The 15137-nt window shown below is 36.0% G+C and overlaps 1 long non-coding RNA gene across 2 annotated transcripts; it reads left to right on the top strand.

Moving 5' to 3' along the window:
- The first annotated feature begins 204 nt into the window (after positions 1 to 204).
- On the top strand, positions 205 to 5802 carry LOC147283251 (uncharacterized). 2 transcript variants are annotated; one of them, XR_015122963.1, is made up of 6 exons: positions 205 to 510; positions 685 to 781; positions 4021 to 4136; positions 4230 to 4426; positions 4624 to 4694; positions 5366 to 5802. It is a non-coding gene; the product is annotated as an uncharacterized LOC147283251 (long non-coding RNA). The 2 variants fall into 2 exon arrangements; XR_015122962.1 differs by having other exon boundaries at positions 209 to 781.
- The last annotated feature ends 9335 nt before the right edge of the window (positions 5803 to 15137 follow it).

Here is a 15137-nt window from a genome sequence, read left to right as displayed (position 1 = left end):
ACGTGCCCAAAGTCAAAGACGAAAGTCCATTATTTTTAAAAGTCAACTTTGGGTCAGACCCAGTTTAAAACAAAAATCAAAAATTAAACCAAAACCTTTTAAATTTCTAAATAAATTCCCAAAATCCTTAAAATAAATTCGCAAAATATTTAAAATAACTCCTTGAAAAATACGGGGTCTTACAAACTGATATGTAAAAGTCATATCTGATATGTATATTTCACCTGAAGAAACACGGGGTCCCAACTTAAAAATCTTAGCAGGTTTCCTAACACGACACACATATTCCTCAGACCCTTTTGTTTCTTCTTTGGCTCGGACACTCTCCTTCTCTCTCACTCACTCGATCAATAACCCAGCTCAATCCTTCTCTCTCGTTCTCCTTCTCAGTCGATCCTGGCGTCGCCGCTGCCAAAAGTCCTTGGTGTCGGTGGCTCTCATTCTCCCTCCTCTCTTTCGCGTCGATGGCGTCCTTTGGTTACGGCGTCGATCAACTGGAGTGTGGAAATTGTAAGCTCAATCCCTCATCTCTTTCGCTTTTTCCCCTTCTCTGTACCTTCTCCCCGTGGGTTTCTTCTTTCTAAAAATAGGGTTTCAAATTAGGGGTTTTTTGTGGTTTCTGTTTTTGTTCAAATTTGGGTTTTTTTTAGTTCGTTTTTAGTTCTGAAACTCATTTCCTCTTAGATCTGTGACGATCTACGAGGTTCATCCATGGCTTTAAAGCGGATCTTGAAGGAGCTCAAAGACCTCCAGAAATACCTCCCAACCTCTTGCAGCGCAGGTACCATCTTCTTCTTCGATTTTCCATGTTCTTATTCCTCTTTTTTGTTGGTTTTAGCGTTTACTTTCCAATTTCAGCTTCCTAAGCTTCTTTTGAAGCTGGATCTATGAATTTTTATTTGTTAGCGGACATGGGTCGTTATAAATTTTTTATATTTTGTTATATATTTTGTCTGCGTGTTAGCTTGAGCTTGTTTAGTTGTTTTTTTTATTTCTTTTTAATTTTGGGTTTTGTGGAGATTCTCATTTTTTGATTTGTAAGAAATGAAAGCATGTGTTCGAGTACGATTTACATGACCATGAGCTGGTCAGCTGGTGTGTCTGTGTTATAAAGGCAATGAAAGTATTTCTGATGCATAGACTACATTTTTCTGAGCATTCTATTATCCTCTGACAAAAAACACAGAATAGTTTACCACCACACCCCCATTGTACTAATCTTTCCTCTGTTGAGATCACATTTCTTAATTCTATTGCCAAATCAGTTTCCTCTGTTTGCATCTTCATAACAGCACACATATGATTGCTATAAAATCAGTAAATCTGAAGATTTACCATCAAAATATGAAACATGGGTAGTAATTAACAGTTGCATTTAAATAACTAGTGCACAATGAAAATTGAAATCCATACATTAAAAAGAAAAGACCGCAGAAAAATTCGTCAAAATTGGTTTGTTACTCAATCTCCATCTGCGTAAAACATAATGTGTAAACAATATACAGAGACGCATAAAAGATAAATGATAGATGCTTAATACACTGAGATGCCCTTCCTTTCCACATGACATCAGAACAGTACAGGTTCAAGCTCATATGACCCCTGTTGTGATTTACAGACCAATTTAGACAGAGGGATTGAGAAAGCTAGAGAGAGAATTAAAAGCAATAAGCATACCAGGTCCCAAGGAGGCTGCAATGGCAACACCAACTGCGACCAGCCAAATTCCCAAGCTCTTGTAGTTGTAGTAACCTTGGCTTGGCTTTGAGCTCTTTTTTTTTTGTACACCATAAACGGATATCTCTTCATGAATCTCCTCAATAGCCTTGAAATTCAGTCCAAGTCTTCAACCATATTTAGTAATTAATTAGTATACTATTTTTCACCCTCATGACTCATTGCCATCAAATAATTTCATCATACCTTCTCCCTACTACACAGTGACACAGTGCCTAGTGACTGTTGTGCTGTGCTGTGTTGTGCTGCAAATATGGAAATATATTGGTTAATTACTTAATTGTTTAGTATTCCTGCTAATTATAATTGTTTTAATTTTGATAAAAAAAATATTTAAGTTTTTAACTGCCAACCATATTTTCATGTTTTGTTTGTTTGAATTCAAATGTGCTAGTCAATGAATTCACGATTCTAACTAGCTATTACCTTAATGGGGCCCTCATAATAAGGATGTTATTCATTACTAACGGCTCTCCAAAACACTTTACTTCCTGACTATTTATAGCCATATTCATAAATCTTACTATAACTCATCAACTCCAATGCAAAAGAAAAAATAAAAACACAAACAAAAGTTTATCCAAAAAATTACTCACTCTACCAACATCTATTATCAAACTGAGTGCCACCCAGTGTTTTTTTTGCCAAACTGGGTATATTGAGACATTGGGTTGTGTGTTGAGTGATTTCATTTGTGAAGATATACAGGCCTTGAATATGAAATATAGGGTCTTTGTTTATGGCTTTGGGTGTCTTGTAAGGTTGTTTTTTTATTTGTTCTTCTCATAATGCAATTTTCTTGAAAAAAAAATTGTTGAAAACTTGTGAAATTTTGGTTTTCTAATGTGCTAATAGAAATTTGACTTGAGCTTATGTGGACAGTTTTCTACTTGGTGTTTCATAATATGGTCATATACTAATTAATTTAGTTGCTAAGGAATAAGTATATAGGTTTGGGTTTGATTATGATTGTGCTATCTTCCATAGGTTATTTATTCTTTACTTTGGCTATTTATGTGAAACGAAAAAGTATTAGCATAAAGCTCCTTGTATCCATGCATACTTATAGAACTATATATATGTATATATATCAAAAAAAGCATGCTCATTATTTTCATATAAAGCAGAGAGAGGCAGAAGGAGAGAGAGAGAGAGAGAGAGAGAGAGAGAGAGAGAGAGAGAGAGAGAGAGAGAACATTTTTGGATATGGGCATCAGATGCTGGTATATGCCTAAGTGTTTGATCTGTTTGTTCTCCCGAGGTTCTAGTGTCCTGTAGCATATCCATACACAATTACAAGTGCCATGTCCTATTGATGTAGGCACGGAAAACTTCTAAGATCCAATTGAATTCCAAAGAAGTTCATATGGAGTTGTATTGTCTTTAAAATTTATTGTCTATGAGATTAGGGATTACAACTTGTCACACTTAAAGGCACATAATTTGTTCCTTATGATGATTGTGCAAGTTTTTGATTTTGAGATTTGATAATTAATGTTGCAGTTATAGATAATAGATTCATGACTTGATAATCTTTGAAGATATGATATAATCATGAACAAGAGACCAGACCGGGTGGGTACTATTAATTTAACCTTGTGATGCATGCATTTAGGTATGTGCCCAAGGTTTGTGTCTGAATGTTTTCTGAAGGTTTAGGTTCCAGTAACCAGAGACTTACCAGTCTTATGTCCTACTGAGACAAGGACATTAGGTGATAAGTCCATGGAACATAGTTTTAATCCAAAACTTGAACTTGGTTCCAATAAAATTTTGTACTGCTAAACCTTCTTTAGGAGCCACTATACAGTCTTTGAATCTATTTCAGATGCTCCCTTTAAGTGAGTTGCAGCCTGCAAATAAAAAGTATTAGTGCATGATGTGACATTAACGTGGGTACGAGTATGATTGTAAAAAGACATTAGTGAAGGTTGTATCAAGATATGGAAATCTTGACACATTTGTGGTGTTGATGGCTCCATTCATTTATATAATACTTAATACCCCTCTTTCCCTTCCTTTTTATTTTCTTGCTCATAAGTAGTGCTTGCTATGAACATTAAAAAAACCCAAAGAATATAGTTTTATTTTTCATTGGCCTCTAAATGAATGACTTTATGTATGTCGATTAAAGATGTAAAATTATTTTGGAATCTCTTCCTGTTTGCTTATTCTATATTTGTGTTTATTTATCCTTGCATGTATTTCTGTTTTCATCTGAGGACTTAATATCTCTATTCTTAGGGCTCTATACTTGAGTATAACCTATTCTTATTGTTCTAGCCATGCTTCTTTAGGCAAGAACTATGAGAAGGTATGTAAGATGTGCCACATTACTCTCAACTAGATTGCAATTTCTGGTGACAATGTAACTATTACTTCTGCAGGAGTAAGGGTTGGTGAGTGATGTTAATTACATGTCAATTTGCTGTATTTTAAGTTTCAAAGGTTGTTGTGACGGTTTTTAATAGATTTCCATGTTGACCACTCAGGTACCCCTGCTATGACGTTAAGTGGTTGTCTGGAGGCTGATTTTCTCCTTAGAGCTGCACAAATTGCAACTATAGTGCAAAGAGAGCATGGAAAGCTGCAAAAGGCTTTTCTGAAGGGTCTCCAGAGCAATAAGGATATTGTTGAGCTCCGGATAGAATGATATCTGAAATTTGACTTAAAATATGAATACATGCAGGTTTGTTTCTAAAATTTAATTTATTATAGTTTGGTTGCACTTCCCATAGGTGTCATGTATTAATCATATCATTCATTTTGTATCAATATTTCAATTAAGTATGTCAATGAATTGAAGCTTTTGAATGAGTGCTCACTAAAAAAGGATTAGTAGCAATGTCCTGCTGCAGTGTTGTTAACAAGTAATTTTATATGCAGATGTGGAGCCATGGACATTTGAGCAATACCTTGGTGAGGCAGTTTTTATTCCAGCAGGATGTCCTCATCAAGTGAGAAATTCTTAGACAAGTAATTATACAACTGAACAATTTATTCAATTACGAAAGCTAGGCATTAATGTTCTATGTATATTAGAAATATTTGTGGCTTTCTTCTAGACCTGTTTGGTATGGTTAAATTCTTGTTTGATATTTAAAAAGAACTTGTATGCTTTTCTATAGATTTGTTTCATTGTACTTCTTATATGACTGATCCATCTATATTCTACTGCATGAGTTTCTTTGAGTTCTTATGGTTATGAATAATCTTTTAGAGAGTTTGCAAAACAGAGAGAAAAGAAAAGAGAGTTTTAAGACTTTAGACCCTTAATTTTAAGTACCTTGGTAAAAACAATACTAACTTAATAGAACTAAAGGATTTAAATTTAGGACTTCCAGCTTAAAAAACTCTCATTTATACTTGCATGATCCATTTTTGAATCATATATATGTGCAGCCATTTGAAAGCCCTTGCTGAATGCACGAAATGTAGGCCATCTGAAAGCCATCTGAATCATATATATGTGCAGCCATCTAAATTCAATACTTGATGCAATCTTATTAATGCTTTTGGCCTCTATTTTCTTAATGCCCTTTGGGATCCTTGCTGAATGCACTTTTCAATACTTTGGGATCCTTGCTGCAATCTTATTAATTAATGCACTTTTCTTTCTTGTTTTCAGTGGAGTCACCTGAAGAACAAGAGGAGCAATTACACACAGAAACAAATAGATGAAGTCCGGGTTGAATGGGGAGATTATATTTCCATGAATTTTATGTAGACTAACATGCATGTTTTTGGTACCTTTTTGAGCATTTTGTTGTAGATATGAAGATATATACTAGCTAGTTCACATTCAAATGTTTTGTATAGGCAGAATTTAGGCCTAGCTAAATTGCACTGTCATGCCTTTATTATTTTTGTACATGTTGGCATGTATTTAATTAGGATCTAGCTAGCTAGAGATGGATTTTGTGAAGGTTATGGAGATAGGATAGTGATTTTGGGGTATACATGATGAGGGCTATCCATATTTTTATATGGATTTGTAATCTTATTTTGTTAACTTCATTACTGAGTTTGGATGTTGGATTCATTTATATGAATGGAAGAATTTAAGTTGGATTACTTTAGAAGCTTAATAATTGTTGTGGATGCATATTTACCAATTAATTTTTATTAATATGAGAAGCCTATTGCATATCAGATTATGTAAAAATGCAACGATAAGGAATAAAGTTTCAACATCATTTAAAAAACAAAAAACCGATATCTAAAGTATACTTTTATATCAAATTTTAAGTACCAAACCCATATGTTATCCACCTTTTATATCCGATTTTAAGTACAAAATCGATATGTTATACACTTTTTTTATCATATTTTAAGTACAAAACCGATATGTGATACACCATTTATATCCAATTTTAATTACAAAACCGATATGCTATACTCATTTTATATCTGATTTTAAGTACCAAGACGATATTGAATACATTTTTTATATCGGTTTCAAAATTTCTAACGATATCATAAGTATCTTACATATCGGAATGCAGTTTTTAAGATATCAGAAATCATTAATATCTGATAATGATGGTGGTATATCATATCGGATTATCAAACAAATACGATATCTAATATAGTATAGACATCAGTGAATAACCGATATGTAATAGGGGGAGAATAGATATCAGCACTCAATATATCGGTTGGAAACCTAAATAGATATCGGTTTATCACTGATATATATTAAGGTTTTTCTTGTAGTGCTGCATGTATCCATGTATACTCTGTCCTTATGTACCTGTTGGGAAAACTAGAGTTCCAAATCCGACGATAGCTATTAGGAACGTACAAACCGTACCCCCAACCTTGTATGTTAAGACTAAGTAAAATTCAGAGGTTTGACACTGGTGTAATAGTTAGGCTTCTCTGAATTCTTAATTCGGCATGACCCTGCTCCCCGAGGTAGACAGCTATGTCAGACCGTTTGGTTTCTACTTAGGTTTATTTTACTTTAAATGGATCGGAGGAGGTTGATCATTGTTAACCTACAACGTGTCCAGGTCAGTGCATGGGGAAACTGAGGGAGCTCTGGCTCAATCCCCTACGCTTGTATGCTTATTGACTACTCTTAGACAACACGTTGTTGAGTTTACCACAGATATGGGCTAAATATATTATTTAATCTATTTTCAGTTAAACAGTTAGGCAGCGTTTTGCCTAAAACCAAAACTTAAATAAATAACTGTTAAAGAAGTTGGGTTACGAGTTTACCTGTAGAAGATGGTGCACGGGCAGAACCTCAGTACAACTAGACTAGCAAAACAACGGAATAAAATAATCTAATTAACAAGAGTACAAAATTTAATAGAATTTCAGCAAAATTTCAACAGGGGTTGAAGAGGTTACCGAAGGCTAAAAATGGAAATTCTAATTTCTGCAGAACTTCAACTCTAGAAAGTGGGGCTTGGCTCCACAAACACTTAGGTGAAAATGGCTCGCCAATCAGACCTCTAAAACTCCACTAATGATCGAAATAGAAAAATTTATATTTGATCTCTAAAGAGAGAAAGAAAGCAACTACAGAGAGAGCGATAATTTATAGAGAGAGAAGCTCTAGAATTCAATGTTTAGGAGTGAATGTAAGTGATGGTTTTGGGGAGTATTTATAGGTGAGCAAGGGTAGATTAATGACTAGGATGAATTTAGAATGGATGGCTAGAATCAATTGGAAGGATCTAGATACATAATTAAAAATAAAATAAATATTAGAATGGATGGCTACAACATCCTAGAAAATGGGCTTTGTGGGATAGACTTTCAAAACTTGAAATAAGTAATTTAGTGGAAAGGTGCAGCCCAAAAGATAGAGATATAAGCTGGGCTTAGGGTCAAAGCATGTCGTCCAATCATGGTGCGCTACGTGTTACCAAGTTTTCCACCTTTTATCCTTTCTTCTAAAATTCGCAAAAAATAGCTCAGGACTCGAAAAAATTCCCTGAAAAATTCTACGAACTCGTCTAAGTGAGTAGTAATTATCTAAAGGGTCAAAACACTAATTTTTTCCTTTGATATTTTCCAGAAAATTTGGGAACTCCAAATTAAATTCTAGAAAATTAAAATACTAAAGACTCTTTGAAAATTCATAGAATAATTTCTCAAATTCCGAAAAATACGAGTGTTAGTTTCTAGGATTTGTTATATTGGCTATTTTCCTTGTCAAAACCATTGTATTTATTTTTATTTAATCACTCACAAGCTCAAGGCTAGATTAAGGACAAGTTCAGCTGTATTGAAGAAGTCAAGAATGAACAAGACTCAAGGTATACTGCACTTCATTCAATTCATGAAAATATCATTTTTGTGTCCATTTGACTAGTCATAAAGAACAATGTTTTTCACGTACAGTGGTTGATACAGTGACAGACACTGCAGTGGGGCCATTTCGGGTTTTACTTATTAAAGCCCATTTCATTGAAAGCCCATTCTCTGTTTTTTACTAAACATACATGTGCATTGCACATGACTTGGTTCCCCCACTGTATCAATCAGATCTGATTGCATCTTAGTCATTCACGCCACACACTTACACACACATCAGCACTATTCATCATCTTCTTCATTTCTGATTTTTGCAAAATAAAGCAATATTGGTTTTTACAGCTCCTCATTCCTATCCTTAGTAATACTAGGAAAAAGTAATATGCCCCTTATTCGTCTCTTGTGCACAGCCATTGATTGGCTTCCACGTGGCTCGGGCAAACACGGAAATGGTGTGTGTGTGTGTACGGTATATGATGTATTCCGTTCAGACTTTTCAGTGTGTGTCTATGAGCATTTTCAGTGGGTATTTTCGTGGTTTTATGCCTGGGTATTTTTCAGGGTGAGTGCTCATTTTTATCAAGTCAGAAAATGTTCATTTAATTCTTAAAAATCAAAATGATTTTCTGAACTTGTTTGTTTCATCTAAAATTCTAAATGGGTTTGAGTGTTTAAATCTTTTTATATATTTTTCAAACACATTCATTTTAGATTTTAGTTGAAGGATTCAGTATCAACCGTTTCATGCCTCTAGCTTGAGAAGGTTGATCTTCTTTTTAAGAATCCAACATTGGCATATCATGTTCATACATTGATGAATCTACTGGGCTTGGTGTGAATTGGTGTCATGGGTTGATGAGCTTAGAGTTGGAGCTGCCTTCTTCATGAATGACTGATTGCCTTGCTTATGAAAGTTGCACAAAGGGGTAAGAAAGCTACCACTTAGTCTAGGACTTAGTGATTGAGCTTGTGTGCTGTGTGCTCCCTTTGTATTGAACTTCTTCTTTAGTGGATTGCTTGGTCAGCTGGAAAGACCCCCAGTTTTTAACCGTTAGTGGTTTTCTGGGTGAACAATTATGTGGCTTGTTTGTGATCTGTTTTCCTATGTGTTGCTGATTATTGATTCTAAAATATCTTCACAAGATCACACACTTCACTTTAGCATGTTAACTTAGACCATGAATGTTAAATGAACGTTTGTTAAATCTGTCCACACACCACTTTAGTTGTTGATAGCACTGGGATGCCTACATTGATGGATCCTTTGAGTGCATAGGGTGTCACTAAATTCTCTGGTGTGTTCTGACTTGTGGTATTTACTGAAGTTGATTTGATTTTACAAGTAAATCTGGAGGTTCAGATTTTAGTTACTGCATCGTCAGAGTTGTGTCTGTTTGACTAGTTCATGAATGATCATATAAAATTAAAATTGGGGTCCGATCACTGAAAGTGAATTTAATCAAGTTAATTAAGTGAATAGATCACCTAAATTAAACTTTCAATTGGTATCAGAGCGCTACTCTAAAAGCAAATAGAGAGGTCCTAGGGTATTGTTTGTTTTCTAGGTGTGTCTAGATGGACAGAGATCGAGTCGCAGGATCTTGCAACTCTCCTCCATTCTTTGATGGCAGCAACTACGCTGCTTGGAGAGAGAAATTTGAAATTTTTCTTGATGCCTATGACGAGTTGGCATATGAGTATCTCACTGTTGAGTGGATTCCTCCCACACGAACTGTTGATGGGATTGAAACTCCTAAGCCTAGGTCCGAATGGTCTTTAGCCGAAGTCACGGCCTCTAACTCCAACAAGAAGGCTAGAAATGCTATTGTCACTGCACTATCTTCCTCACAATTTGCACACATACAACATTGTGTCACGGCTAGGCAAGCTTGGAACAAACTTAGGGTTGTTCATGAAGGGGACAAACAAGTTAAGTCACTTAAGCTTCAAATGGTACATGCCAAATTTGAAGAAATTAGGATGAAAGAGTCCGAGTCATTTTTCGAGTTCTATGAAAGGTTGGAAGCCCTCACAAATGAAGCCATGTCCCTAGGTAAACCTTATGAGGAGTCTACCATTGTCCAAAAGGTTCTTAGCTAGATCTCTACCTAAGAGATTTCAATCTAAAAAACATGCAATACAAGAAGTACAAAATTTGGATGAACTCAAAATTGGTAAATTGGTAGGAAAGCTTAAAACTTTTGAGATGGAGCTTGAAATGGATGAAAGGGACAGCAAGAAGTCAAAGGATATTGCTTTGCAAAGTGTCAAAGAGATGAGTGAAAACTTGAGTGAAAAATCATCCATGTCCGATGATGAGGTTGCCCTTTTTGTCAAAAGATTTAGACGAATTCTTAGAAATAAAGGGAGAGAAGCTAGGACTAGTGGTAACAACTTTAAGGAGTTCAAATTCAAACCTCAAGGAGAGAATTCATTTGAGAGAAAACAAGAGAGGAAGTCTAACTTTAAGGAAGGAAGAACAACCAAGAGAGATGTGAAATGTTACACTTGTGGTGGAATAGGTCACATAGCAATTGAATGTGCAAATAATAGAAAGAATTATTCTTCAAGTAAGAATAAAGCCATGAAAATCACTTGGAGTGATAGTGAGAGTGAGGACTCAAATGATTGTGAGTCTTCTTCCGATATTGAGGGTGATGAAGTTGCATTTGTTGCATCAATCAAGGAGATTGAATAAGTTGATGGTGGGTCTGACTCAGAATCTGCTCTTGATGATGAGTCTTACACAGCACTTTGTGATAAGTATGACTTACTTTTCACCGAAACTCTTAGCATAAAGGAAGAAAATCAGAAACTTCAAAAAGAAGTACATGAAGCAAATGAGAGCATTGTTGAGCTCACCATTGGGGCTGAAAAGGTTGATAGGATGCTTAGGATTGGAAAGCATCATGGTGACAAGACCGGTTTGGGTTTTAATGAAAAGAGTCCTAGTATGTCCAACACAAAGACCATTTTTGTCAAGTCAAAATCTGATCATGGTGTCAAAAAGGGTCTAGGTTTCATTGACATTGGTCAAAATGCATCTCATTCTAAGTCAAGTCAAGCTACATCAAGTGTCACACAAATTGATTGTTCTACTTCACTTAGAAAAATAAAGTTTGTCCCGGTTTGTCATTATTGTCATGTCAAGGGTCACATTAAACCAAATTGCAACAAACTTAGAGGAAAGAAATCAAGTGAACCAAAGAGAAATATTTCTCTACAAGAGCAAGTGAACAATCTACTCAAAGAGGTAACCAAAATTGCCTTACTTGTCACCCCACCTCCCAAAAATAAGCCAAGTCTACATCAAAGATGGGTTGTGAAGAGCTCCACTAAATGTCTAGTAACCTTGAATGTTTTTTCAGCCACCAAGAGGAACATTTGGTACCTAGATAGTGGGTGTTCCAAACATATGACGGGAGATAAGGAGGTCTTTACCTCACTTGCTCCTTATGATGGTGGTAGTGTGACTTTTGGAGGAGGAGAGAAGTCCTATGTGTGTGGAAAATGGGTTGTACACATTCCCGGTATACCCGAATTGAAAAATGTAAGATTTGTTGATGGGCTGAATTCTAATTTGCTTAGTATTAGCCAACTTTGTGATGAATGGGGTGGTGAAGAGTGTATGTCCAAGAGTGGATGTAGAATTGTTGACTCCCAAGGAAGGGAGATCTTGAATGCGCCTAGGTCTAGGGATGATTGCTATGTGTTTGATGGCAATGTTGGAAAAATTGAGAATACTTGCAATAGAGCTATTGATGACACTAGCTCTCTTTGGCATCAAAGACTTGGTCACATTAATGTTCATGACCTTTACAAGTTGTCTGAGCATGAGGTTGTTAGAGGTCTACCAAAGATAGGAAAGCCCGAAACTTTTATTTGTGGTCCATGTCAAATGGGGAAACAAACCAAAGAACCATACAAAAGAGTCAAAGACATAGGCACCTCTAGGACACTTGAACTAATTCACTTGGATTTAGTTGGTCCTGTCCAAACCTTGTCAATAGGTGGAAAGAAATACATTCTAGTCATGGTAGATGATTTTTCTAGGTACACTTGGGTGTCATTTCTTAAGGACAAGTCGGAGACATTTCATCATTTTGTCAAGATTGTAAAACTGCTGAAAAGTGAAGGTATGTCAAGTATGTCAACCCTGTCCAGAATTAGATCAGACCATGGAATTAAGTTTGAAAACTCTCAATTCGATGAGTTTTGTTGTCAAATGGGTATTAAACATGAATTCTCAGCTCCAATAACACCCCAACAAAATGGAATCGTTGAGAGAAAGAATAGGGTTTTGATTGAGATGGCAAGAGTGATGTTGAATAGCAAAAATCTTGCTAAACATTTCTGGGCTGAGGCGGTCAACACAGCATGTTACATCATAAATAGAGTCGACCTTAGGCCGGGAACCAAAAAGACTCCCTATGAACTGTGGAAGGGTAGGAAACCTAAGGTTACACACTTTAGAGTGTTTGGGAGTGCATGTTACATCCTTAGGGATAGAGAACATTTGGGGAAATTTGATTCTAAGAGTGATGAGGGTCTGTTTTTAGGCTATTCATCCAACAGTAGAGCTTTCAGAGTTTTCAATTTGCGAACAAATTCTATGATGGAGTCCATAAATGTGAAAATAGATGATCATGATGCATCTATTGAAATGGCTGCAGATAAGGATGGATTGTTCCCTCAATCTGATCCTAAAGAGGATAATTTGGTTAAAGAAGAGTCCAAGTCAGGCAGTGATGAACCTACTGATGACTCAAAAAATGTTGAGTTTGATAAGTCAGAGAGCGAACAAAATGACAAAACCTTGAGTGAAGATCTGAAAAACCAAGATGGGTGAGGTGTAACCATGGTGAAGATGTAATTCTAGGTTCTTTAGACCAGCCAGTTAGGACTAGAAAACAAATGGCAAATGAACTTGCTCATGTGTGCTATGTGTCCATTGTTGAACCTAAGAATGTCAAAGAAGCACTCAATCATGAGGAATGGGTGAGTGCAATGCATGAGGAATTGAACCAATTTGAGAGAAACCAAGTGTGGACTCTTGTAGAAAGACCAGCCAACACAAATGTCATTGGAACCAAATGGATCTTCAAAAATAAATCTGATGAATTTGGGAATGTAGTTAGAAACAAGGCTAGGCTTGTTGCTCAAGGGTACTCTCAATTAGAGGGTATTGATTTTGATGAGACTTTTGCACCCGTTGCTAGACTTGAGTCCGTTAGGTTACTTTGTGCCATTGCATGTCATCTTAAGTTCAAATTGTATCAAATGGATGTTAAAACGGCATTTTTAAATGGTTACTTGAATGAGGAAGTTTTTGTGGAACAACCAAAAGGTTTTGAGGATCCTCACATGAGAGATGGTGTTTATAAATTGAGGAAAGCCTTGTATGGGCTGAAGCAAGCTCCAAGAGCTTGGTATGAGAGACTCTCTCATCACTTGTTGTCCAATGGGTATCAAAGAGGGTCGGTTGACAAGACCCTATTTGTAAAAAGGTTAAAAAATGATGTCTTGATTGCTCAAGTTTATGTAGATGATATTGTCTTTGGTTCAACTTCAAATTTTCATGTTAAGAGATTCATTGATGTAATGTCTAGTGAATTTGAAATGAGTCTAGTTGGTGAAATGAATTTCTTTTTAGGGCTGCAAGTTAAGCAAGTAGATAGTAGGATATTTATCTCCCAATCTAAGTATGCTAGAAACTTGGTCAAAAAGTTTGGGCTTGAGTCTTCCAAAGTGGCTACTACTCCAATGAGTAAAAGCTCCAAACTTCATAGGGATCCAAGTGGTAAGCAAGTGGACCAAACCTTGTATAGAAGCATAATAGGAAGTCTCCTCTACCTCACAGCTAGTAGACCGGACATATCGTTTGCGGTAGGAGTGTGTGCTAGGTTCCAAAGTGATCCCAAAGAATCTCATTTGTTTGCAACAAAGAGGATCATCAAATATGTAAGTGGGACTCTTGACTATGGGTTGTGGTATACCCATGATACCAACACTAAATTGGTTGGATTTAGTGACTCTGATTGGGCTGGGTGTAGTGATGATTTGAAGAGCACCTCGAGTGGTGCTTTCTATGTTGGGAATAACTTAGTGTCTTGGCATAGCAAGAAGCAGAATTCTGTCTCTTTGTCGACTGCTGAAGCTGAATACATAGCAGTAGGGAGTTGTTGTACACAACTCATTTGGATGAGACAAATGTTAGCCGATTATGGAATTGATGAGAAAACCTTTCTTATCTATTGTGATAACATGAGTGCTATAGATATCTCCAAGAACCCGGTGCAACATACTCGAACCAAGCATATTGACAAAAGACATCATTTCATTCGAGATCTTGTGGAGAGTGGAACTCTTACTTTGACTTTTGTTCCTTCCGAACAGCAACTTGCAGACATCTTTACAAAGGCTTTAGAGAATCCAAAGCACATTAGTCTTCGGAAGTCAATTGGCATTTGTACACATGCATGATTCTTTGTAGTTAAATGTGCTTCATTGTTTAAGTTTCCTTTCTTTGGTTTAATTAGTTTCGTTTTTTTTAATAACCATTTTGAAAGGTCTTAACATTGCTTGTCACACTCTCTTTGATATTCAAAAAGGTTCTTGCATCACATGTGTCATGTCAATAAGCATAATCCTTTCTTCTTGTCCAATGTTAGCTTTGAGATCTCTTCTATTTAACACTTTGTCATGGTCAATCAAACTTGTTAAATACTTTTCAAAGACAATTTGTTTGAGGATGCAATTTAGCCCTTCAATATAATTCCTCCTTTGTGACCCATCTTCAGCTAAACTTTCCTCATTTGAACAAATGTGCACCAAACAAAAATAACAAAAAAAAAAAAAAGTGTGACCAAAGAAGTCACGGCCCTAGGGAGAAATAAGGTGTTTTTGTGGTGTTCTAGGGTAAAGAGTCGCAAAATTGGACCAAATCATTGCACTTAACTTGGGATGTGCCTAAACAAAACAAATGAAAATAATTTTCTCATAGCCATTGTCATGAGTTGAAAAACTTTTTTTTCAAGATTTGTTCCCAAAGTAGAAATTCTCTTGAGTGGCCAAATTCTAATCTCTTTTTGTGGATGAAACTTATTCAGCCTCTTCGGTTGTCTTTG

This window comes from Dryas octopetala, chromosome 6 (assembly GCF_963921425.1).
Source record: "Dryas octopetala chromosome 6, drDryOcto1.1, whole genome shotgun sequence".
Classification (NCBI taxonomy): Eukaryota; Viridiplantae; Streptophyta; class Magnoliopsida; order Rosales; family Rosaceae; genus Dryas; species Dryas octopetala.
The sequence above is the reverse complement of the archived record's forward strand: the minus strand, read 5'-3'. Positions and strand labels throughout refer to the sequence as shown.